At 39.2% G+C, this 24,072-nt stretch overlaps 1 protein-coding gene across 6 annotated transcripts in view; it reads left to right on the plus strand.

Moving 5' to 3' along the window:
- The first annotated feature begins 3,430 nt into the window (after positions 1-3,430).
- DENND4A (DENN domain containing 4A) overlaps positions 3,431-24,072 on the plus strand; it is a 135,626-nt gene continuing 114,984 nt past the window's right edge. For all 6 annotated transcript variants that reach the window (XM_047074922.1, XM_047074924.1, XM_047074923.1 and 3 more), the window contains exon 1: positions 3,431-3,616. The gene's annotated coding sequence lies outside the window, so the exon portion shown is untranslated. The remainder of the gene's footprint in view (positions 3,617-24,072) is intronic.

Here is a 24,072-nt window from a genome sequence, read left to right on the forward strand (position 1 = left end):
ACTACACTTATTTATTTATTTACTTCTGAGAGAGAGTAAGCACATGCAAGCATAGGGGAAGGGGCAGGAAAGGGAGAGAGAATCTTAAGCAGACTCCATTTTCAGCATGGAGCCTGACAGGGAGGGTTGGGTGGGCTCATCCCACAACCCTAGGATCATGACCTGAGCCGAAATCAAGAGTTGGACGCTTAACTGACTGAGCCACCCAGGCACCCCTATACATATTTAAAGTGTGCAACTTGGTAAGTATGACATAGGTATACCCCTGTGAAACCATCCTCATAGTGGACATAGATGGACATATCCATCATCTCCCAAAATTCCCTTTATACCATAAATGGTACTTTTATGGCCCATACCATATATGGCCCTTCATACCATAATCTCTCCTTTGCAATCACTGACTGGCCTATGTTGGGGATAAAAACACTGTGGGTACATGGGCAGCAGGAGGAAGGTTCCAGCCTGGAAAAGATATTTAGGTTTTGGTTTAATGGAGTTAAAATGCTGCATGTAGAATGTACTTAAAAAATAAAGTTATTGACTTACAGTATTTTCAGGTCAAAAATAATCTTGATCTTTGGATCTTCATAACTTTATCAAATGTTTGATTATTTGAAATGTGGCAAAGACTTGCTTCCTTCTTTCTTGCCCTTTTCTAAACCATTCCTCACAGAAGAGTGATTTTTAAAATTAAATTTACCCAGAGCTGGAATCACTTCTATTTTAATGAAAATTAATGGTATCAATTAGACATGCATTTAGAGAAGTTGTACATAAAAGGAAGGGCACGTTGTCTGGGCCACTTTGGAGCGAACATTTACAAGGCCATAGAACATATTTTATGGTCAGAGAACACAACTTTTCAATGCTAAAAATTAATTAATCAGTACTTCTTCTTATTATTATGTGTTAGCCATCTGAGCTAAAAACTTACACTAATCCTTATTTCTTGGGTGGCGGTTTCTAAATTTACATGGAATGGTCCATTGAACCCTTCCATGGGAACAAACCATCCTATTGATCACCAGGGCCATTTTCCATTTTGGGGGGAGAACTCACCAGATACCTTTAAAAAAACATACATATTTTAAAAGGTAGAATAGGAATTATTGTTTACTGGGTAGAGTTTCAGTTGGGGATGATGAAAAAGTTCTGGAGACGGATGGTGGTCACGGGTGCACAGCAGTGTGAATGTACTTCATGCCAATGAACTGTACACTTAGAAATAGTTAAAATAGTTAATTTTATGTTATGTATAGTTTGCCCAAATAAAAAGACAATAATTCATGTCTTGATAGCAAATTTCATTAGAAAGTGCACAGCTAAGTACTTAAAAATACATTTGGAACTACAATATCAAGAAACCACACACTTATGGGGTATCTGGCTGGCTCGGTCAGTGGAGCATGAGACTTCTGATCTCAAGGTTGTAAGTTTGAGCCCCATCTCGGGGGTAGGGATTATTTACAAATAAAATGTTAAGAAAAAAAGGAACTACACACTTTTAACAGTACATATTCTTTTCCTTAGTAGCACACTGTACAAAAACAGTTAAGAATGACTGCTATGGATTATTACTTGCAATAAAAACAAACACCACTAAATGCACTTCTCAAATAGCACTGATTAGGCAACTTTAAGTGACATTAACGTGACATACAAAACACTTAGAAACAACTTACGTTATTTAACAATTTTCAGTGAAAGTAGTACTTTTCTGTAGAGAGTCTTATGTGATGCTCACACATTTTTAATAAGGAAACTGAAGATCAGAACATATAATTTGTCCAACTTAGTGTTGAACAGGTTCAACCTCAGGTTCTTTTTGTTTTGTTTTACTTGAAACCCAGTTCTTTGGCCATATGTCACCTGAAATATAGACATGCCTAAAATATAGACATGGATGTCATACCATAAACATCACTGTTTCTGATTTCCTTGCTCTAATGGTTTTCAGTTGCAATTACAATAAAATCTGATATCATTTCTGTATTTTCCTAGGAACTGGGGGAATGGGCCCTCAATCACCTCTCCAGGCTCATTCCAGGCTCCTCTCTATACTCTGGATTCCCCACCACCAAAGACACCACTCATTTCTAATACCTTATTACCACAGATCCTTTGTACATCCATTCCCTCTGTCTCAAACAGTTTTCCAGGACATTTCTCACATTACTGACTCCTCATCCCTCAGATGAGCCTTTCCTGACAATTCTGTTGATGTTGTTTTTTAATCTATCCTACTATTTGCTCTCCCAGATTTCTGTTCATAACCTTTATACATGTTTTCCCCCAAAATGTGTGAATTATTTATTGTCCCTCCTTTCCCCACTAGTCTGTCAGTTCCATGAAAGCGGGCCTTTTTCTGTTTCCCTCTAAGCTTTGTCGCTCAGCATTTGTTTGCATTTCAATGAATGTTTGTTGACTGAATGAATGAATACAATGGAAGAAATGGAGATAGGAAATACAGCGGTGAACTTGGTTAGTAAAAGGAATTAATGCCTAATCTGCATAATTTAGAAAGTTGATTTGAAACCAAAGGGATTTTTAGGGTCCTACTTCTGCCTTCATTTGACCATGGAATACTCATTGAGTACTTACTTTCAGGCACTACGCTAGGCCTGACATGTATTATACCATTTAACCCTCAGAGCAACCCTGTGGCGGTAATCAAACTTCATTACTCTCATTTCTTAGAGGCAATTTGCCAACACCCACTAATGGTGGAGCCATAGCCAGGTTTAAGTAGGCCATATCCCATTAATCCAATGTAATCGACACCCCTTCAGTCAACAATAGATGTTTTATCAACGTACTTTTCAGAGAACCCCCTAGAATTCCCCATTTTACCTGACCTTCAGTATCTTGGGACCGAAACCTACTAGGTGGTTGCTAAACCCTCGGGGATTTTCCTGGGGGAATCTGAGAGCCCTTGTTGTAGGGGCAGCCGCTCAGACAATCGTGCCTAGCTCTGGCTAGGCAATGTCAGGACTCCAGGGGCCGCTGGGGAGGAAGGAGGAAACAGGTCGGTTAGCCCAAGACAGATCCCCGACGCTCCGGGTAGTGAAAGGGGAAGGGAAGGTGTGTCTCACCCACGCCCGCCTCGGGCTCGGGATCTCCCGACCGCAGGGGGAACTAGCGCGCATTTCCCCAACTACTGCTTGCGTCACGGGTGAGCGCGGCTCAGCCCCGCCCACCTTCTCCGCCCATTGAGAAGCAGGCGCTAGGACCCCACGACCATCAAGCCGGCGCTGCTCCGCCCCCTCAGGCTGGGCCTGGCTCCCGATTGGCCCTTGTGGCCCGCGATCCCCGCCCCTGCCCCTCCGTCACTGCCAAGATGGCACCGGTCGCAGCGGCGGCGGCCGCGGCGGCTGGAGCCAGAGAAGGAGGCGGAGGCAGCAGCGGCTGCGAGGGGAGGGGGAGTCCCGTCTGACTGAGACGGCAGGCCTGGGCGGGCGGGGGTGCCGTGCAGGGCGGAGCGCCGGGCTGGGGATGAGCTAAGCGGGTTCAGAGCGCCGCGGCATCCAGCCCCTCGTGTCCCGCCGCCGTCGGGAGGGGACAGTGCACCACTCTCCAAGCTCGACCCGTTGCTCGCGCTGGAGCCAGCGGTGAGGTGAGTGCGGGGGTAGCGGCGCGGACAGCAGCTGCATGTGGAGCTGTCACGGCCCGGAGCGGTGACAGCGGTGGTCTCGAGAGCGGGGTCGCCCGGGCTCGGAGAGGTGGCACAGATGGCCGCGACCTCCGCCCGGGGGCGTTTCAGAGCCGGGCGGTCCTCCGCGGGCTAGGTCCGCTCTGGGATGGCACGGCGGTGCTGAGAGTAGCGCCCGCACCTCTGTGTCGGACGCATGGGGGGCTCTGATGTTTTCATTCCAGATTTTCTATTCCGGGCTGGCTTGGGGCTCCGGTTGTTGGGAGGTGGGGGTGGGGTGGGGGCGGGGGCGTTGAGAGGGGAGGTCCTGGAGCTCGGATTTTTGACAAGCCCGTTACGTAAGACGGAGGTGGCCTTCCGGAATCCCACCTGCTCGATATTTTAAACGGGCAGCAGCGGGAGCCTGGCGGGCCCCCAGAGGCCCGATTTTCTCGTAGGGGTCTGCTTAGGTAACCCCGGCCAGCGTGGGCCGGGCTAGCGTTCAAGTTGGTCACTTGCTTTTTTTTTTTTTTTTCTCGTCTTTTTTTTGGGGGGGGGAGGGGGTAAACGTTCCTGGTCGCCACCATTCCCTTTGAAGTTTATCGCTTTCGGGGGGGGGGGAGCTTGTGACCTAAAACTGGGTCGCAGCGACAGCTTTTCATTATCGTGCTTTTAAATGACAGATGTGCTGGAAGATTTTTGTTATTGTTCCAGGGTGCTTTTAATTCAAACGTATGGTTACGCCTGGAGCCTTAGAGAAGGGTTTTTGTCTTACAGGACAGTTATTTGTTGTTTGCAACAGCAGGACAGGCATCAGTCAACAGGCATGTATTTATTTGAGGAGAAAACGCGTGTCAGCCAGCTAGAGACTCGTGAGGACAGAAATTGTATTGCTCCCTGAATATGTTATTCTTTAAAATGCATTATACGTTAATGAAAATAATAGCCCAAGTGTAAAAGAAACAATTTTACAAGATTGTAAGCTGTTGTTTGTTGTATATAGTCACTATTTTATGCTTGCTCTAGTCTACCTCTTCTCGTCTTGGGGGAAGGAGGCAGAGACACCTGTAAACAGCGTAGCCCAGGTTACACTAATCTATTGTAGTACACTTGAGATTATTGTAAAAAGTAGTCTCTGGGGGACCCAAGGTTAGGTAATAAGTGAGGACTCTTGGGCAAGTTATTCAGTTTATGTTTAAAGCAGATAGTTCTGGGATTCAGCTTTTGAAAACTTAAGTATACAGAATTTCTAAGCTATTTGAACCCTGGTTGAACTTATAATGAAACAAAAGATTGTATGTGGCTTCTTTTATGGGAACTTTGTTTTGTTTTGGCCAGAATTAGACATTTTGGGCAACGGTTACTTCATTTTCACAATTTCCCTTTGAATTGCACCTCTTAATAGGAGTCCACAATAGCATATATCCTCCTCCTCCTCATCATTATATATACTGTATGTTACATAATTTTCTTTTTCTGAATGAATAAACATAGACTTACTTCATTGTGGAATTTTTAAAGAATGTACTTTTTAGGAAAATTAATTGATCTTGACACCAGCCCAATTGAACTAAATATGAGTAAATTTTGGCCTGAGTTTTAAATCTATGTACACAAATTTGCACTTTTGAAAATTGGTGAAGCGATATAAATTTTTTGTTTGTGCAAGAGAGCCAGGAAGCTGATGCTGATTTGTTCTGAACTTTTCCACATGAATTACCACTGGCTTAAATAGTTATTGATTCTTAAGCTCCTGGAACTGTTGGCCTATTTATGGTAACTTGAATAATATTTGGAATAATTGGGAAGCTATAAGAGGGAATAGAGTATATGACATTTATTAACTTGTTCAAAAATAATAAAAATCATGGCAGAATTGTAAAAGAAAACTTTTCTTTGTTGTTGAGTGATATTATTTACACTATCTTTTTGTTTGCAGATTTTTTCTAAGCCATCCACTTACTATGGAAACCTGGATTTAAGAACTGATACAGATAGAGATGTATATTACAAATCTTATATTATTCCTATTTAAGTTGATGGCTCATTATTCCAAGTGGAAAACAACAGGGGCTGTAGCAAGAAAATTGACTTATTATTTTCATCCTCTCTGATGTCAGAGACTTATCTTGGGACTTTCCTCTTGCTTACTAGATGTGAAAGATGAAATGACTTAAGAAAAGTTGATAAAAACTTCTTACTTGTTTAATACCCTAGATTATTGATCATTGCTCAGTAGAACTTGTGACTTGGGGGAAGTGAAGCACTCCACATTTTATTACCGTACATCATAGTTATCACTTTGAATTCTAAAACAGTGGTGTAGAACTTTACACTAAACAGGATTAATTTACATAGTTTATTACTATAATGGTGACAAATTTACAGTAGTCAAAATACCATATCATAGAGGAATAGTGAAACTAACGATAATCCATGCAGTTATTAAAAGTCACGTTTTTGGAAATATTTACTGGCATGAGAAAGTACAATATAATGTTGAGAAAAAAATCAGAACATAAAGAATATGCTTTGTTATTATTTATAACATATCACATACAAATGGCAAAATCATTGGCAGGAAATAAATATTTTAATAAAATATTAAAAGATGTCTGGATGATGGGATTGTAGATGATTTTTATTTTAGTGTTTATACTTTTTTCTGTCTTCTGAATAGTATTACTCTGATAATCACAAAAGTGACATTAAAATTTTTTTTTTAATTTTTTTTAACATTTATTCATTTTTGAGACAGAGATAGACAGAGCATGAATGGGGGAAGGTCAGAGAGAGAGGGAGACACAGAATCTGAAACAGGGTCCAGGCTCTGAGCTGTCAGCACAGAGCCGGACGCGGGGCTCGAACTCATGGACCGCGAGATCATGACCTGGGCCGAAGTCAGACGCCCAACCGACTGAGCCACCCAGGTGCCCCGAAATATTTTCAAGGGTCACAGGAGAAAATCCTAAAAATCCCACAAAGCCACTGCTCCAATAGACTATCTTATGATTCATTTTTAGAAAGATAACTCAAAACATGGTGCTTACGCAGTACACAGTAATGGAAGGAGTTAATAATTTAGGTGAAGGCACATGGTTACCAGCACCAACTTGGTAGTGGTTTTACAGATGTAGATGCTTATATTAATGCACACTGTTACTGTCCAGCCTCTTTTCTGTGTGGATCTTACACCCAAACTACTTTATATTGACAGTGCCACCTATTGATGGACTGCTTGACTCCATGGTTTCCTCTGTACCTCATCAGTCAGTAGGCAGCGGGTTTTGAATGTTTATGAGGTGCCAGGTATTTTGCTAGTCACTGAGGATACACAGGTGAATGAAGCATGATTTCTGTCCTCAAACTCTAGTTGAGAACCCCTTCTTTTCTTCTTGGGCCACCAGTGCATACTGTGTATGTACTCTGCTTTCCCAGTATCTTTTTCCTGGTGGTCATACCCTCTTTTAACTTTCTTTATGGGAAAATATATTTTGAGTTCCAAACAACCAATTTAGGAATACATTTTTGGAGCATTATTTGATTGTGTGCTGGGGAATTTTACATTCAGAAGGGCCACATGTATGTTCATCTGTGGCTATTACTGTTAATTTTAAAGTGTATGACAATTTCTCAGTACCTCCTTGCTTCCTTCTTCTAAAAAGCATAAACAAGTAAAGACCAACAGAGAGAAGAGACAAACTATCAAGGGAAAAGGTGGGGGGGGGGACGCCTGGTTGGCTCAGTCAGTTAAGTGGCCAACTTCAGATCAGGTCATGATCTCACAGTTTGTGGGTTCAAGCCCCGCATCGGGCTCTGTGCTGACAGCTCAGAGCCTGGAGCCTGCTTCAGATTCTGTGTCTTCCTCTCTCTGTGTCCCTCCCCTGCTCATGCTCTATCTCTCTCAAAAAAATAAAATAAACATAAAAAAAATAAAAAAGGTGGAGAGATATCAGGGGAGTTTTCCTACTGGTGTTATACTTTATTTTCACTGAGAATAGTCAGTCGTCAAAATGTATAGTAAGATAAACTGTTTCTGGTATGCTTTTAGTATCTCTTTGGATCCTTATAAAAATGGATTTTCCATATACATACATACATTAACTCACAGTTTAGCTGTTTTCCTTTCCAAATAAAAGCTGAAATAGGGAGATTGGAAATTTCTTAAATTTCTTTTTATTTTTCTGTAATATTTTGTAGATGAGACATAATTATTTTTGAAAAGCTTTAAAAACGTAGAAAATTACCCAAAAGAGTGGTAAGCACACATATACTCACCATAAAAAGTGCTAACATTTTTTCATTTTTGCTTCAGATATATAGATGTAGGTATAGACCTATATATGTATGTGTATATTTAAGTTTATATATATATGAGTATAAATATATATACATATATATATATACTCATGTATATGAGTATATATACATAAATATATATATAAGTATATATATAAGTATATTTAATTATATATACATAAATATATATATAAGTATATGTATTTATGTGGGTGTGTGTGTGTGTGTATATATATATATATATATATATATATTTAAGTTTATTTATTTTGAGAGAGAGAGATTGAGAATGTGAGTAAGCAGGGGAGGGGCAGAAAGGGAGAGAGAGAATCCCAAGCAGGAGCCTCACTGACAGTGCGGAGCCCAACTTGGGGCTCAGACTCATGAACCATGAGATCATGATCTGAACTGAAATCGAGTTGGACACTTAAACCACTGAGCCAACCAGGCGCCCCCAGATATAATTTTAATATAAAAGATTTATGTGTATCACAGTTATCACACTGAATACTAACAGAGCAGGTAGAACTTTATACTGTACTCGAACACTGCTGATCAAGTTAAAGTCCTTTTGTTCTCCCCAGTTTCATCCTTCCTGCCTCTCTCTTCATAATCCCTCCCAGAGGCAATTGTTATAATAAATTTGATGTGTATCCTTCCATTTTACCTTTTCATAAACTCCATATGTGAACAGTACCTGGCATTGTTTTCAGTGCTTTTGAAGAGCTGTGGGCATTGGAGCCATACTCCCTTGATTTAAATCTTGACTGCTATTTAATAGTTTTGTGACCTTAGGCAAATTTTAAAATCTTTGCATGCCTCCAATGTCCTCATCTATCAAATAGGGATAATGGATCTACCTATCTCACAAGGTTGTTTTAGAAAGCAAGTGAGTCTGTTTATATAAGGTGCTTAAAACTTCGCCTGGCGCTTATTATTATTATTTTTAATGTAACTTAAGCAGCCGTTAATGTGATTTTATTGTGGTATACATATTTTGAAACTTGCTTTTTTAATTTTTACCCCCCCCCCCATCCTTGTCAGCCCTCTAGGTCTAGCTCACTTATGTTGACTGGTGTAGTGTTCCGTTAAATAAATATACTGCAATTTTTCATTTGCTAAATCTAATTTAATATTTAGATTGTTTTTTATTTTTTTATGCATTATAACAGTGCCTCATGAACATCCTTCTATCTTCTGAAGCACATACCAGTTTCTCCACGTCATATACCTAATTGTCAAATTGCTGGGTCTTAGGATAGAAGCCTCTTTCCCTGTATAGGATATTTATGGGATATTGACGAATAATTTCTGTTCCTTCATTCTGTTCCTTACCAACATTTAATGTGGTCAAACTTTTGATTTTTTTCCCATCTAATTCATGTGAAATCGCATTTCATTTTCTGTTTTTATTTTCTTTCATCTTTCTTATGCATGAGCATTTTTAGTTACCTCTTAAGTGATTTGCCTATACCTGTCCTTTACACATTTGCTATTGGGTTGTATTTTTTTCCTTTTTTTTTAATGATTTGTAGGAGGTTTTTTGGTTTGTTTGTTTTTAAATATATTTAAGATAGTTACAAATGTTAGTGAAGTTTGTTTGTTGGTAAAGTTTGTTTTTATTTGTTTTTTGAAGTTTCTAGATTTTTTGAACAGTGACCATTAAGGACCCAGGTTTTTGTAAATTTTATACTGTAGTATATTATTAGTGAATTTTCCAATGTATTTTCTTACAGTATGTAGCTACATTTTTCTCCTTCTGAAAGTATGGGAAATGTTTCAGTAATGTACTGTGAATATATTTTGCCTAAAACTATTTAAACTTTTAGGACCTCAAAAATCAGGTGGAATCTTTACTAATATTAGTATGACAATTTTTCTTTAATCCAAAATATGAGTCCTGCTTAGAGGAGAGTTTTCTGCTCCTAAAGTGCATACCAACTAAAAATGTACACAAATTAAATGACTGTAGTTACATGTCCAATATTAGAAACTATTCATCAATATTGAGATTGTTTTGCACAGTATTAACTTTATTTCTCTTGCTGTCCAACCTACTATACATGACTTACAGGACTAAAATCAGTCTGGTTAAGAGAATAGCTTCCCTATTATTAGTTATTTTAAATAAACTTAATTTTAGAGTAGTTTTATATTTACAGAAAAGTTTCAGGGAGTTACCATGTACCCTGCACCCAGTTTCCCCTGTTGTTAATATCTGACATTTCTGTGTTACATTTGTTACAACCAAGCAACCAACATTGGGACATTACTATTAACTGAAGTCCATATGTTACTACAATTCATTAGTTTTTACCTAATGTTTTTTCTGGGTTCCAGAATACCACAGTACATTTGTTTGTTCCATTTCCTTTGGCTCCTGTGGGCTGTAACAGCTTCTCAAATTTTCCATGTTTTTGATGACCTTGACAGGTTTGAGGAGTTTGGGTCAGATATTTTGTAGAGAGTACCCCAGTTTGGGTTTGTCTGATATTTTTCTCAGTGTTAGCCTGAGGTATAGGTTTGGGGGAGGACGACCACAGAGGTAAAAATGCCATCCTAATTACATCATCTGAAGGGTACATACTGTCCCTATGACTTAGCAGTGTTATTTTAATTTTTTTATTTTTAAAAAATGTTTATTTATTTTGAAATACAGAACGTGCTCACACGAGTTGGGGGGAGGGTGCAGAGAGAGAGAGAGAGAGAGAGAATCCCAAGCAGGCTCCGCTTGATGCCAGGGCTCATTCTCACAACCTAGAAGTCAGGACCTAAGCCTGTATCAGGAGTCTTGGATGCTCAACCGCCTGAGCCACCCTGGTGCCCCTGCGCTGATATTTTTAGCCTCAATTACCTGGTTGAGGCAGTGTTGCCAAGTGTCTCTACTGTAAACTTTTCCCATACTCTACTTTTTGGAAACAAGTCATTTGTGGAAACCATACTCAGTATGTGGAGAATTGAGTTCCAACTCCTTGAAGGGGAAATATCTGCAAAATTATTTGGAATTCTTTGTAAGGGAGGTTTTTCTCTTTTCCCCCATTATTTTTTATTCAATCCATATGTAGTGCTGGATATTCATTTTATAACTTTGGGTTATGATCCTCTACCATTTTATGTTATTGCTTAAGTTGTTCTGCCTCTTTCAGGTTAGTTCCTGTGACCAGTAAAACATATTGGTCTTATTATTATTATTATTATTATTATTATTATTATTAGCACTTCTTTACTTTCTGGCACTAGAAACAATATGCCCCAAACTCATCTTGTGTATTCCCTGCCTCAGTCCCCCAGTCAACTATTTCTCCAAGGATCCCTGGTTACTTCTATTAGAGAATGATATTAGAAACCAAGATCTGGTTTCTATGTGTGCTCATTGCTGCAGGGATATCATCGCTTTTAGGCTTTCTCAGTGCACAGACCTAGGAAGTATATGTATGCATATTAATGCACATATACAAACATACAACTCTTTTTTTTTTTTAATCTATCTGAAGCTAAACATGAGTTTATACTGTTACCTTTGACTCTACTTCAGTGCCTTCTGGTTCATCCTACCTGTACACTCTTGCTTAGCTATAACCTCTCTCTCCAAAAGTAAGAAACCGGACTCTCACTGTTTGCCATCTATTTACTTATTTGGTCAGTCCTGTCATACATGTACAACAGAAACAACTGTACCAACTAGAGCAGATTTTTTAGAGTTTTTATTTATTTTGAGAGAGGGAGAGAGCATGTGTGTGTCTGAGTATGGGAGGGCAGAGAGAGAGAGGGAGAAGAGAGGTGTCCCCCCCCCCAAGTAGAGCAGTTTTATGTACAGTTCTTTTGTCTCTACTCTTAGAGTTTCTAGTGAAAACACTGTTTTTCACAGTTACTGAGGTCAGAACTTTGCAGAACCTTTTTTCCCCCATCTTCCATATTTTAATTTTACTTTTTATAAATTAGTCTAAATTATACAGTAATTACATCTTATCAAAAATTTACCAAAGCTCAGGGGCATCTGGGTGGCTCAGTCAGTTAAATGTCCCACTTCGGTTCAGGTCATGATCTCATAGTTTGTGCTTAACTGACTGAGCCACCCAGGCACTCCTATCTTACAGTTTGTGAATTCAAGTCCCACATAGGGCTCTCTGCTGTCAGAGAAGAGCCCACTTTGGATCCTCTGTCCCCCTCTCTCCCTGCCCCTCCCCCACTCGTGTTCTCACTCGAAAATAAACATTTTTTTTTTATTTTTTTTAACGTTTATTTATTTTTGAGACAGAGAGAGACAGAGCATGAACAGGGGAGGGGCAGAGAGAGAGAGGGAGACACAGAATCAGAAGCAGGCTCCAGGCTCTGAGCCATCAGCCCAGAGCCCGACGCGGGGCTCGAACTCACGGACCGTGAGATTGTGACCTGAGCTGAAGTCAGACGCTTAACCGACTGAGCCACCCAGGTGCCCCTCGAAAATAAACATTTTTAAAAATTTATCAAAATTTAAAAAGTCAACAAAACTTCCCTTGCTTAATTATAGACCCTTAGTTTTGTATGGCTTCCCTCCCCCACTACTTTTGGGGCCAAAAAAAAAAAAATCTCTGAAAGTAATATTTCTTGAGGTTTAGTCAGAACAGTACTCCTTCATTTGGTTATTAGTTGACATCTTTATGATTTGGACTGAGAGTTTTTATAGCTTCAAATATTTTTAATAGCACATGTTGAGATGTGCCATTAAGTGAAGTGAAGCTTTGGAGATGATTGCAAGCAAACAATTATATAATTGAGTGCTCAGAATGTACCTGTATTCTTACAGTAATTTTATGCGGATTAACTTATTTAATTCCCTCAAGAAGTCTATGAGGTAAGTACTTTATTATTTTGCCTCTTTTAAAGATGAGGAAGACACCGAGAGATGAAGCAGTTTGTCCAATGTCACATGGCTAGTTGGTGGCGGAGCCAGAATGTGAGTGCAGCCAGGCTGACCACGGAGCCTGCATTCTCCATCACTTTGCTGTATTACCTCCAATTAAACAAGAGAGGTGGAAAGAAGGCTAAGAGTTATGAAGGAAGTCAACCAGGATGAGAGGAGAGAATGACCGAAAGAGGGTACTTCCTCCGGAAGTCCTTTCTCAGGAGATGATATTGACAGATGAGAGAGTCAGTTATGTGACGAGCTGAGGAAAGAGGGATCCTTGTGGGACAGCATCAGGTGCAAAGCCTTGCAGTACAAAGGAGTTTGGGATGAGAATAGAAAGGCGCTCAGGGTGGCTAAGTGTAGTGAGCAAGTGCAAAAAATAATAATAATAAACCTGTAGTGCTTATTATATGTGACGCTCCATGCAGTAAGTGATTTAGGAATCCAAATAACCCATTATCTCAATTTTATAGATGAGGAAATTGACAGAGTACTCTGCGTTGGCTGAAATTACCTCTTTTTCTCCCATTTTTTGTTTATCCACTGCAATCTACTTTCTACTTCTTCATATTATTATGAAGTATTAATTTCTACTTCTACTTCTTCATGTTATTAAACTTGCTCTTGCTGAAGTAAACAATAATACTTTGGGCCCTTTTCTCATGAAACTCCACCCCTTGACTTCCACCATGCTGCCCTCTTCTGCTTATCTTGCTTATCCCATAAGAAGCGGTGTTCTTGGGGTTGGCTCATTGCGCTTCTCAGCCTTCACATTTTCCTTGGTAGGTCACAGTTACCTCTGTGGATTCAGTTACCATATATCTACCAATTACTTGCCAAGCTGTTTTCCCAGCATTAGCATCTTTCCAAAGCATCAGATATCTTATCTAACTCCTTACTTATCTTCACCTCAAACTCCACTTGTCCAAACTGAATTTACCTGCCTAAAATTTTGCTTTCATCTGTTGTCTTCCAAAGACATCACAATCTGCTGTTGACTTCATCATCCAAGGAACTTAGGAGTCATTCAGGATTCCTCCCCCTCCTTCTCTCTCATTCCCATCCATTCATTTTCTGAATTCTATTGGCTTTATCTCCTAAATATATTTCTGAATCAGTCCCTTCCCTAGCATTCCTGTTTTAACCTCTGCCTTATTAGGATCTACTTCCTTACTTTTGCACTGGTTTTCCTGTCTTCATTTTCATCTCCCTGAGATTCAACTTATCAGAATTGCCAGATGGGTGTGTCTAACATGCAGTTTGAAGATTCATCATTGACTCCCATTGTCAGCTGGATAAAGTTGCACTCCTTACCATGTCATTAAGACTGACCATGGTTTGGCCTCTGACTGGTTCTCTAATCTTAACCTTTATAATTTCTGCTTTTCATTTTCCACTCTAGCCATACAGAACTACTTGTTGAAGATTCCCTGAATGTACAGCTATTTCTAATTGTTGACCATGGCTTACATAGTCTTTCTGCTTGGAATGACTTCATTTTCTCCTTCCCTTTTCCTTTTGCGTATCTAACTCTTTTGCATCTTTTAAGACTCAGCCTAAGCATTCCTTCCTCCAGAATGTCTTCTCAGACCCATACTCTTGACTGGATTATCAAGTCCCTTGTGAAATAATCTATTACTAACTGTGTTATATCTCAGGCACCTAGAAACAGTGCCTGGCACAGGGAAGTTACTCCATAAGAGTTTTTTTTTTTTTTTAAGTTTATTTATTTTTGAGACAGAGAGAGACAGAACATGAACGGGGGAGGGTCAGAGAGAGAAGGAGACACAGAATCGGAAGCAGGCTCCAGGCTCTGAGCCATCAGCCCAGAGCCCGACACGGGGCTCAAACTCACGGACCGCGAGATTGTGACCTGAGCTGAAGTCGGACGCTTAACCGACTGAGCCACCCAGGCGCCCTCAAAAGCGTCCCTCCGTAAGAGTTTTTTGAGAGATGCCCAGGCGTCCCTCCATAAGAGTTTTTTGAGAGAATGATTGTAGTATTGGAGAGGTAATATAAAGTAGTTGGTTCTGAACCCAGAATGTCAGGGATTGAAACCTGACCTTGCTCTTTGACTGTGTGATCTCTCTGTACCTCCATTTCTTCCCTGGTAAAATGGGAATAGTGAAGTCTTCCTAAGATTATTGTGAAACTTAAATCTGTTAATTCAAGTAAGCACTCAGAACAGTGTCTGGCACTCAGTAAATATTCAGTAGGTACTCTTTATAGCTCCTGTTGCTATATTTTTAAATTTTTTTTTAAAGTTTATTTATATTTGAGAGACAGAGAGAGAGAGAGTGTGCGCAGGCACACTTAAGCAGGGGAGGGGCAGAGAGAGAGGGAGACACAGAATCCAAAGCAGGCTTCAGGCTCTGAGCTGTCAGCACAGAGCCCTATGCGGGGCTCAAACTCCCAAGCTGTGAGATCATGATCTGAGCCGAAGTTGAACACTTAACTGACTGAGCCACCCAGGAGCCCCAGGATGTTTAACTTATATATCTGTGTCCCCTCACCAACCTGGAATTAGCAAATGAATGAACAAAGCAACTAATTGTGGGTTTTTATTTATTTATTTATTTTTTTCCAACGTTTATTTATTTTTGGGACAGAGAGAGACAGAGCATGAATGGGGGAGGGGCAGAGAGAGAGGGAGACACAGAATCGGAAACAGGCTCCAGGCTCTGAGCCATCAGCCCAGAGCCCGACGCGGGGCTCGAACTCATGGACCGCGAGATCGTGACCTGGCTGAAGTCGGACGCTTAACCGACTGCGCCACCCAGGCGCCCCTAATTGTGGGTTTTTAAATGAAAGATACATTACTAGCTTTTGAGACTGTCATGGCAAGTTGACCATTAGTCTTTATAGTACCTCCAACATTTGGTGTTTTATTACAAATTTGAAATCGGCATTAATGAGGATTAGTATTTCTTAATTTTACTTAATTATTTAAATTTCACCACACTTAAAAACAAATTTTGAGTATACTTAACACACAACTTTACATTAGTTTTGAGTGTACAACAGTGATTTGACTTCTATATTATGTTCTGCTCACCTTAAGTGTAGCTACATGTGTCACCAAACAACACTATTACAATAGCATTGATTTTATTCACTGTGCTGTGCCTTTTATTCCCGTGACTTATTCATTCCATAATTGGAAGCCTGTATCTCCTTCTCCCCTTCACACATTTTGCCCATCCCCCACTCTCATGCCTCTGGCAAACACAAGTTTGTTCTCTGTATTTATAGGTCTGATTCTGCTTTTTGTTTATTTATTTACTTATGTATTTATGTTTTCTTAGATTCCACTTATGAGTGAAATCATATGGTATTTGTTTTTCTCAGTCTGACTTACATCACTTAGCAAAATATCCTCTGGGTTTATCCATGTTGTCACAAATGGCAAAATCTCATCCTTTTTTATGACTACATAATATTTATACACACACACACACACACACACATCTTTATTATCCATTCTTCTATAGATGGATACTTAAGTTTAGCACACTTTTCTTATTAATCACACTGTTTAAACTCTAGCAATGCCCTTTATTTACTCTTAGTATTCATATAGCCTGTACTGTAGCATTTAACTAGCCTTTCCTGTTAAGGATTAAGGTGTGTAAGATTGGGCTTTTTATTAATTTTGGAGATGAACTGAAGCATGTTGTAGACAAAGATTGAACAAGGGGGTACAATAGGGTAATTGGAAAACTTCTCAACTATGGGGTCAAACCTGCACAGTATCCCTTCGGTATTTGGTTTAAAATAAATTCATGGAATATGAAGTACTCATAATCAAATGTAATTTCAACAAAAATTCTAGAAACAATAAAAATCATTAAAAATTATTGACACCTCTGCCACCTTCTATTATTGTAAAGAATTGAGACTTGAGACTTGTTTGCTTTAAATCTTTTTTATGGCAATCACTGTTAAATTTTTCAGAACTTTTCCTTTTACCCTAAGTTTGTCTCTCATTTTTTTTTCCGAATGCCACAACTGTCTATATAATCTTGGTGAATTTGATAGAAGTACTGTTTGTTTTGTTTGTTCTTATCTCCGAACTTGCCGTTACATTTGTAGATTTTCCCAGTCTTGCTCAATTTTGATTATGTGAAACTAGTCAGTTTTTCTTTAAAAAGTTATGTTTTGAACTTAAGAATAGTACAAGGTACTGATATTCATTGTTCTCCACTATCCATTTGAAAATTATTACTGAAGAAACTAGTTGTGTGTTGTTTTTTTTAAAGTCTGATTTGCCAAAGAAAAGTTTTTACTAATGAGCTAATATCAAAGAAACATGAAAAACCTAGTATAACAGTCTTGTTTAAAAAGCCAATGCCAAAAAAAATAAATAAAAATAAATAAATAAATAAAATAAAAAGCCAATGCCATAATGGCCGTACTGTTGTGAAGTGATTCCTTTTTTTTTTTTTTTTTTTTAAAGGTTACTATCATCTACCACTAAGTATTTTAGTTGAGGACTCTGAAGTAGTATGTTTTTAAAAATTTTTTTTTTCAATGTTTATTTTAGGGACAGAGAGAGACAGAGCATGAATGGGGGAGGGGCAGAGAGAGAGGGAGACACAGAATCAGAAACAGGCTCCAGGCTCTGAGCCATCAGCCCAGAGCCTGACGCGGGGCTCGAACTCACGGACCGCGAGATCGTGACCTGGCTGAAGTCGGACGCTTAACCGACTGCGCCACCCAGGCGCCCCTGAAGTAGTATGTTTTTTCAGAGAAATAGGTTTAGATGGATGGGGAAAACTACATAATGATATTTAGGCTTTATTACATAAGACTGGCTATGAGAAGATATAACTCATCTACTCTGTGGTCAAAATTGTAGTAAGCAGTATTATTTTTCTTTAAAAAAATTTTTGGTCTAATAGTCTCTAAAATATTCCCTGTCCCTTAATCTTTGTTGTTTTTTTCCTGTACTTTGAAATAGAATTTTATTCATACTGACTCACAACTGTGCTAAAATTGGATGTATAGGCTGCTGTTAGAACCTGTTATGGTTGGTGAATAGTTTTCATTTTCTTATGCTGAAGAATGCCTGAAGATACCAATGTAACAGCCATTTTTTAACAAGGCTTTTTCTTCCCTCCTATGATTAACTGACACTTTTATATTTCTAGTTGACCTCTTCTTTTTTGAGGTTTTTAAAATCAAATTTCTTTTGTTTGTAACAGAAATAAAATTCAAACCACTGTACTTAAGAAAAAAATAAAAGAGGAATTAATGTTAATAGCAAGGATCCTGGGGATGTCACAGTGCCTTGAAGATGAAAGTACAGACAGGCTTTGTGAAGGGGAGGGGAACTGGGAGCCAGAAATTCCTCGGTAACTTAGGTAGCCATTTTCTCACCACCCTGGGGCAGCATGATCTCTCTGCCTCTCTCTACTTACCCGGTTCATTTTTCTCTATCTGCATTTTGCTTTTTACTACTGGGCATAGCTGAACAAGTCCTCCAACTCTTAAAGTCATACATTCACTCATGGTTCTGTGACCCTATTCTAACCCTCTGGGAGAAAATCCAGTCTGAGGCAAGTGTTTATGTCTAGTTGAGTCAGCTATGGCGGATGAAACCAAGGTTTCATAAAACATATCAGGCCCCATTTTTATGGTTGGGGAGGAGATGCAGGGAATATAACTCTTAGAAGGTAAGTATGTTAGTGTGAAGGTGGTGATTAGAAAGGAATACTAAGTAATGTGAAATGAAATTGGCATTTTTTTGAAATAAAAAAGAGACCACTCACTCATTGGCTTTACATAGTAGTCAATATAACAAAACTATTTCATCCCCAATCCATAGGTGATTATTTTGAAAGCTGTAAAAATCTCTCCCTTTCTCAAATAAAAACCAAGGGAGCTGATTTTTTAGCTTCCGCATACAGAATTTGAAGTTTGAGTCATGCTTTTTCATGAACGCAAATAACCTTATATTAATATCATTATGAATACATCATGTCCGTCTCTCTTCAACAAGAATTTGCTGACTGCCTGTTCTCTGCTAGAGACTGCTGAAACATATTTACAGAGATAGAGATGTAACATTGCCTACTTTCAAAGAATTCCTAATCTAGTTGCAAAGAAGCAGTTACAGTATTCATGTGATAATCATAATAGAGATATGTACAGGGTGCTTTTGAAGCATAAGAGGAGAGAATAACTCTCTTCTGGAGAAAAAGGTTAGGGAAGGCTTCAAAGAGCAGGTCTCAAATACTATGCAGAGGCTGGCCATTTTAACAGGGGCATTCTGGCAGAAAGAAATTAATTTGAGGGGCGCCTGCATGGGTGGCTCAGTCGATTAAGCGTCCAATTCTTGATCTCAGCTCTGGCCTTGATCTCAGGGTTGTGAGTTTAAGCCCTGCATTGGGCTCCATGCTGGGCATGAAGCCTACTTAAAAAATAATAATAACTTAACAAAAAATTTTTTTAAAAGAAATAAATTTGTAAAGGTGGTGTGGAGTTTGATATGACTGAAGTGTATTTTTACCATTCAATTTATGAAACTGAAATGACTTATTTTTTCATATCCTTCACATGGTAGTGAATACTGCTTTCTTCAAAGGAGAATTATAGATTTTAGAATATTCAGATCACTTTGTTCTAAAACTTTGATGTCACTTTTGAGAATGACATGTCACGGATCCTTGCTTTCAGCTTGCTTTATCAAATTTTTCTTGGAGTGGTTTGGTTGGTTTGTTATTTTATTTTATGGTGATTTTTTTCCTGTTCAAACATAGATGTCCATACAATGGATGGCTGAAAATGCTAGAGCTTATAAAACCGATGAAGATCATAGTTTTTATAAAAGTAAACAGTAAAATAATATGTAAGCCTATAATATATAAATAGTATAAGCCTAATATAATTTTAAAAGGTAAATTTCTAAAAGCGACCTGTGTCAACACTGAAATTGTATAACTTTAGAAGAGTGCACACACACACACACAGACACACACACACACCAGTTTTTTCCTCCATCAGAATTGTACCTACCTTTAAGCAAAACTAGTGTAAGCAGTTGGCAGAATGCCCTGTGCTTCACTACTCTCATCTGTTGATTAATACCTTTACTTCTGTTTTCAATTCCTTTATCCACTCATTCATGATTCCTACACCACCCCCATCACCGAGAAACAACCAAACCCTCCCCCAAAACCCCCCCAAAACCCCAGCACTCCCTAGTTGACTGTTCTGAGAAGTGACTGAGGTGGGTGAGAATGATAGAGAAAAGGAAGGTACTTGTGGCCAGCTTTGTGGTGGGGGCAGTAGTGGTGGTGGTGGGTGTGGGTGTGTTTTAGGCATGAGGTTCATTTTCATACAGCAAGCTCAATAACACGACTGTTGTTACCCAGGTCACAAGTTATGACTTTCTCATCCCCTTCCACAAGCCCTTTGGTCTGCCTTGTGTCATTTTTGTCCTTCAAATATGCTTTTGCTACTGTGTTGGAAGGAGGTGATGAGCAGAGAGATTATATACCTTTTACTTGTTGCTCCTTTTGTTTGTAATGACCTTCCATCTCTCCTCTATTACCCTGGTCATATTTCAAGATTTAGATGACATCCCTTACTTTTCTGACTCCTCAAGCCTAAACGGTGTGTCCTTCTTGTGCTTTCTGTGATTATTCCTGTTGTAGACTTACCATTTATTGTAATTGCCTGTTTACTTGCCTTCTCTATCAACTCCTGTAAAGCAGGGCCATATCATTTGTTTTGTGTTCCCAGTGCCTAGTACAGGGCATGGCACATGGAGCATTACCATTCTTGGTTGTAGACACCAGAAATCAATTCTGGTTAGCTGAAGCAGAAGAAAAGTTATTTATTGAAAGGATATTAATTAGTTTACAGAAATGACTGGAAGGCTGGAGAACCAGTCTCTGGGAACAAATGGGAAAACAACCAACCACCCTCCAGGCTAGGCCATAATCATAGTCATGCCATAGAATTGTCCTTTTCCTGTTTAAGACCGCATTGACTCCCCTGCAGGACACGGGATGCCATTGCTTGGACACTGCCACTGTGTGTTGTGTGTTACTGCCCTAAAAATGAATTTTAAACTGTCTTAGCAGCTATAGGCCTAGATTAAAATTCTGCATGAAAGCATCTAATCGACCAATCTGTGTACCTGGTCCCTAAATACGGAAGCAACTCTCTGGCCTTTTTGGCTTACATGGTTGATTCTAGGGCCCAACTTCCTTTCAAGACACACACAGTGGCAGATTTCTTTAAGCATTGAAAGGGAGTTCAGATGGTAGACAGTCAAAAATAAAACTGACACGTGTCCTTTTCAGTAAACATTCAATAAATATTTACTAGATGAATGAATGAGAGAATCAGAGTCATAATTTCTTATCTATAAACATTTACATCATCAAGCATTGAAGTGATTATGGTACCACTTCTGTAATTCACAAGAAAATAAATTCCAAACCATAAAATAAGGAAAATGTAAGCAAAATCAGCAAAGTGTTTTTTAAAATGATGCTGCATTGTTAAATTATTCAAATAAAATTATTTGAATTAAATTTAAAGCATTTTTTGGTTCCCCTTTTTTGTAATACCCGAAGCACATACTTACTTGCTTATCTCATCATCTAACACTGGATAGAGCCTGGATTTGAACTTGTCAAACTGATTCCAGAGCACTTAACTCCTGTTTTTACAGTCTTTGTATAGTTTTCTTCAGCAATGACTTAATTAAGGCAAACATGACACCAAACTAATATTTAAAAAAAATTTTTTTTAACGTTTATTCATTTTTGACAGAGAGAGACAGAGCATGAGTGGGGAAGGGGCAGAGAGAGGAGGAGACACAGAATCCGAAGCAGGCTCCAGGCTCCGAGCTGTCAGCACAGAGCCCGACGCGGGGCTTGAACTCACGAACTGCGAGATCATGACCTGAGCCAAAGTGAGACGCTCAACCGACTGAGCCACCCAGGCGCCCCCAAACTAATATTTTAGCTCGGAGGAATATTTGTGCTGGTGGAAAAAAGTTTTTATTTCTAAGCCATCCAATATAAGGTCTTACTTGGGACACATTTTGGCATTATGTACCAAAGTTGAATAAAACCACAGACTGTATTCTAGCAGTTTTATTCATAAGTATTTTTTAATGCATACACTTGCACATCAAAGACATACAGAATAATTTATACATGATTTTGTAATTATTTATAATGGCCTAACATTGGAAACAAAGCCAAGTGTCTGTTAACAATAGAATGGAAAAGTAAAACTGTGTTATAGTCTCAAAATGAAAAACTATACAGAAATGAAAACGAACAAGCGACTGCTACGCATATGAGTATGAGCATCTCAAACACATACTGTAGAATGAGAAAAGCTAGACCAAAAGAATATATTCTGTGTGAATCCTTCTGTGTTTGGTTTGTATAAAGTTCAGAAACAGACAAGACTCATCTAGCCTTAAAAGTGGGGTAGTGGTTCTTTTTTGGGAAGATTGGAGGAGGACGGAGGGCTTCCTGTTACTGGTAATGTTCTATTTCTTCACCTGGGAGATCTTTTTTACACATGGTACGTTCACTCCGTGAAAATTCATGGAGCTGTGCCTTTTCTATATGTATGTTATATTTGAAGAGCGAAGAACAAAAACCAGACATGTGTATGGACTAGCATGGCTCTGTGATCCTCCTAAAGTCATGAAGTTTTATCTGAATATGTCAATGTATTTTAGGGGAGAGAAGATCCTTAACACTACTCAGATTCTCAGAGGGGTCACGACTTTAAAAATGTTAAGACGCTACTTCACCAAAGCCTGAATATTCAGAAAAAGTATTGTTAAACACATAAGCTTGTTTTTACAGTGAGGTAAGCCCTTGCCTCTATAATCAGACTTTGTCTTTACATTCAATCTTCTCACACTTTCTCAAGGCTTTTGCTTTTTTTTATACTCATCCTCTTTTTCTCCTTCGTCTTCATTTTGTCTCCCTCTGGGCAATTGCCGTTGGCATAACCCCCCTTAATTTCATTCATCTTTTTAAAAACAGATCTGCTGATTCCATGTCTTCTGCCAATTATCACTCTGCTTCCCAACTTCCCTTCACATCAAAATGCCTACAAGGGGCGCCTGGGTGGCGCAGTCGGTTAAGCGTCCGACTTCAGCCAGGTCACGATCTCGCGGTCCGTGAGTTCGAGCCCCGCGTCAGGCTCTGGGCTGATGGCTCAGAGCCTGGAGCCTGTTTCCAATTCTGTGTCTCCCTCTCTCTCTGCCCCTCCCCCATTCATGCTCTGTCTCGCTCTGTCCCAAAAAATAAATAAACGTTGAAAAAGAAAAATGCCTACAAAAGGTTATGTGTACTTTCTCATCTCCTCTTTTCTCCTCAGCTCATTCCAGTTGGGCTTTCCATCTTACACAGAACTGAAATGAGTCTTCTCAAGGTCACAGTGATTTGAGTTTTGTTGAAACCAGTGGTTAAGCCTCTCTCTTTGAGGGGAAGCAGGGTAACAGCGCCTCAGGTATAGAGACTTGATTTAATCATTATTTCTCATTTCATGGTACGCTTTCATCATTGGCCTGTGCTTACGCGGGGGCCCTGCTTTCATTTTATTTTCTTATATGCTCCACCTTCATACTCAAATTCTCTTTCCCCTGTAGATATCCACTGTAATATATTTAGCATATCATCCTGAATTTAGTTTTGAAAACTACAGTGCTGTTTTGAATATATGTTTTTAATTTATATAAATGATATTTTGGTATATATTCCTTGCTGTTTCCTCTTATCTTCAGTAAATTAAAAAAATTTATTTGTGTAGCTGTGTACATCTATTTAATTGCTCCTAACTTCTACATGGCATTCAAATCATGGTATCTGCCACATTTTAAAATTATTCCTTTACTTATGGGCACCTCAATTTGTTTATTCATTGCTTCAACAAATATTGACCACACACTATTTCTTCAGGCACTGTTCTAGATACGAGTTATAGAGCAGTGACTAAAACCAAAAAATTCCTAAAACCAAAAACTTCCTACCTTCATTGAACTTACAGGCTTGTGGAGTGACAATGAGATAATAAAATGAGTGAGTATATGTACGTGTTTGATAGTGAAAAGTAATAAGGTGAGAAAATCAGAACAGGGGAAGAGAATATGAGGTGTTAGATGTGGGAGGTTGTTGAAATTTCAAATAGGGTGGTCATGGAAAGCCTCACTGAGAAGGTGACCCAGCCTGAGGATGGGCTGGCTGGGCTGGCATCGGGGAAGGCTAGT

This window comes from Lynx rufus, unplaced genomic scaffold (genome assembly GCF_022079265.1).
Source record: "Lynx rufus isolate CCGP_SWC_20201006 ecotype Redwood Valley unplaced genomic scaffold, mLynRuf1.p SCAF_13, whole genome shotgun sequence".
Lineage (NCBI taxonomy): Eukaryota > Metazoa > Chordata > Mammalia > Carnivora > Felidae > Lynx > Lynx rufus.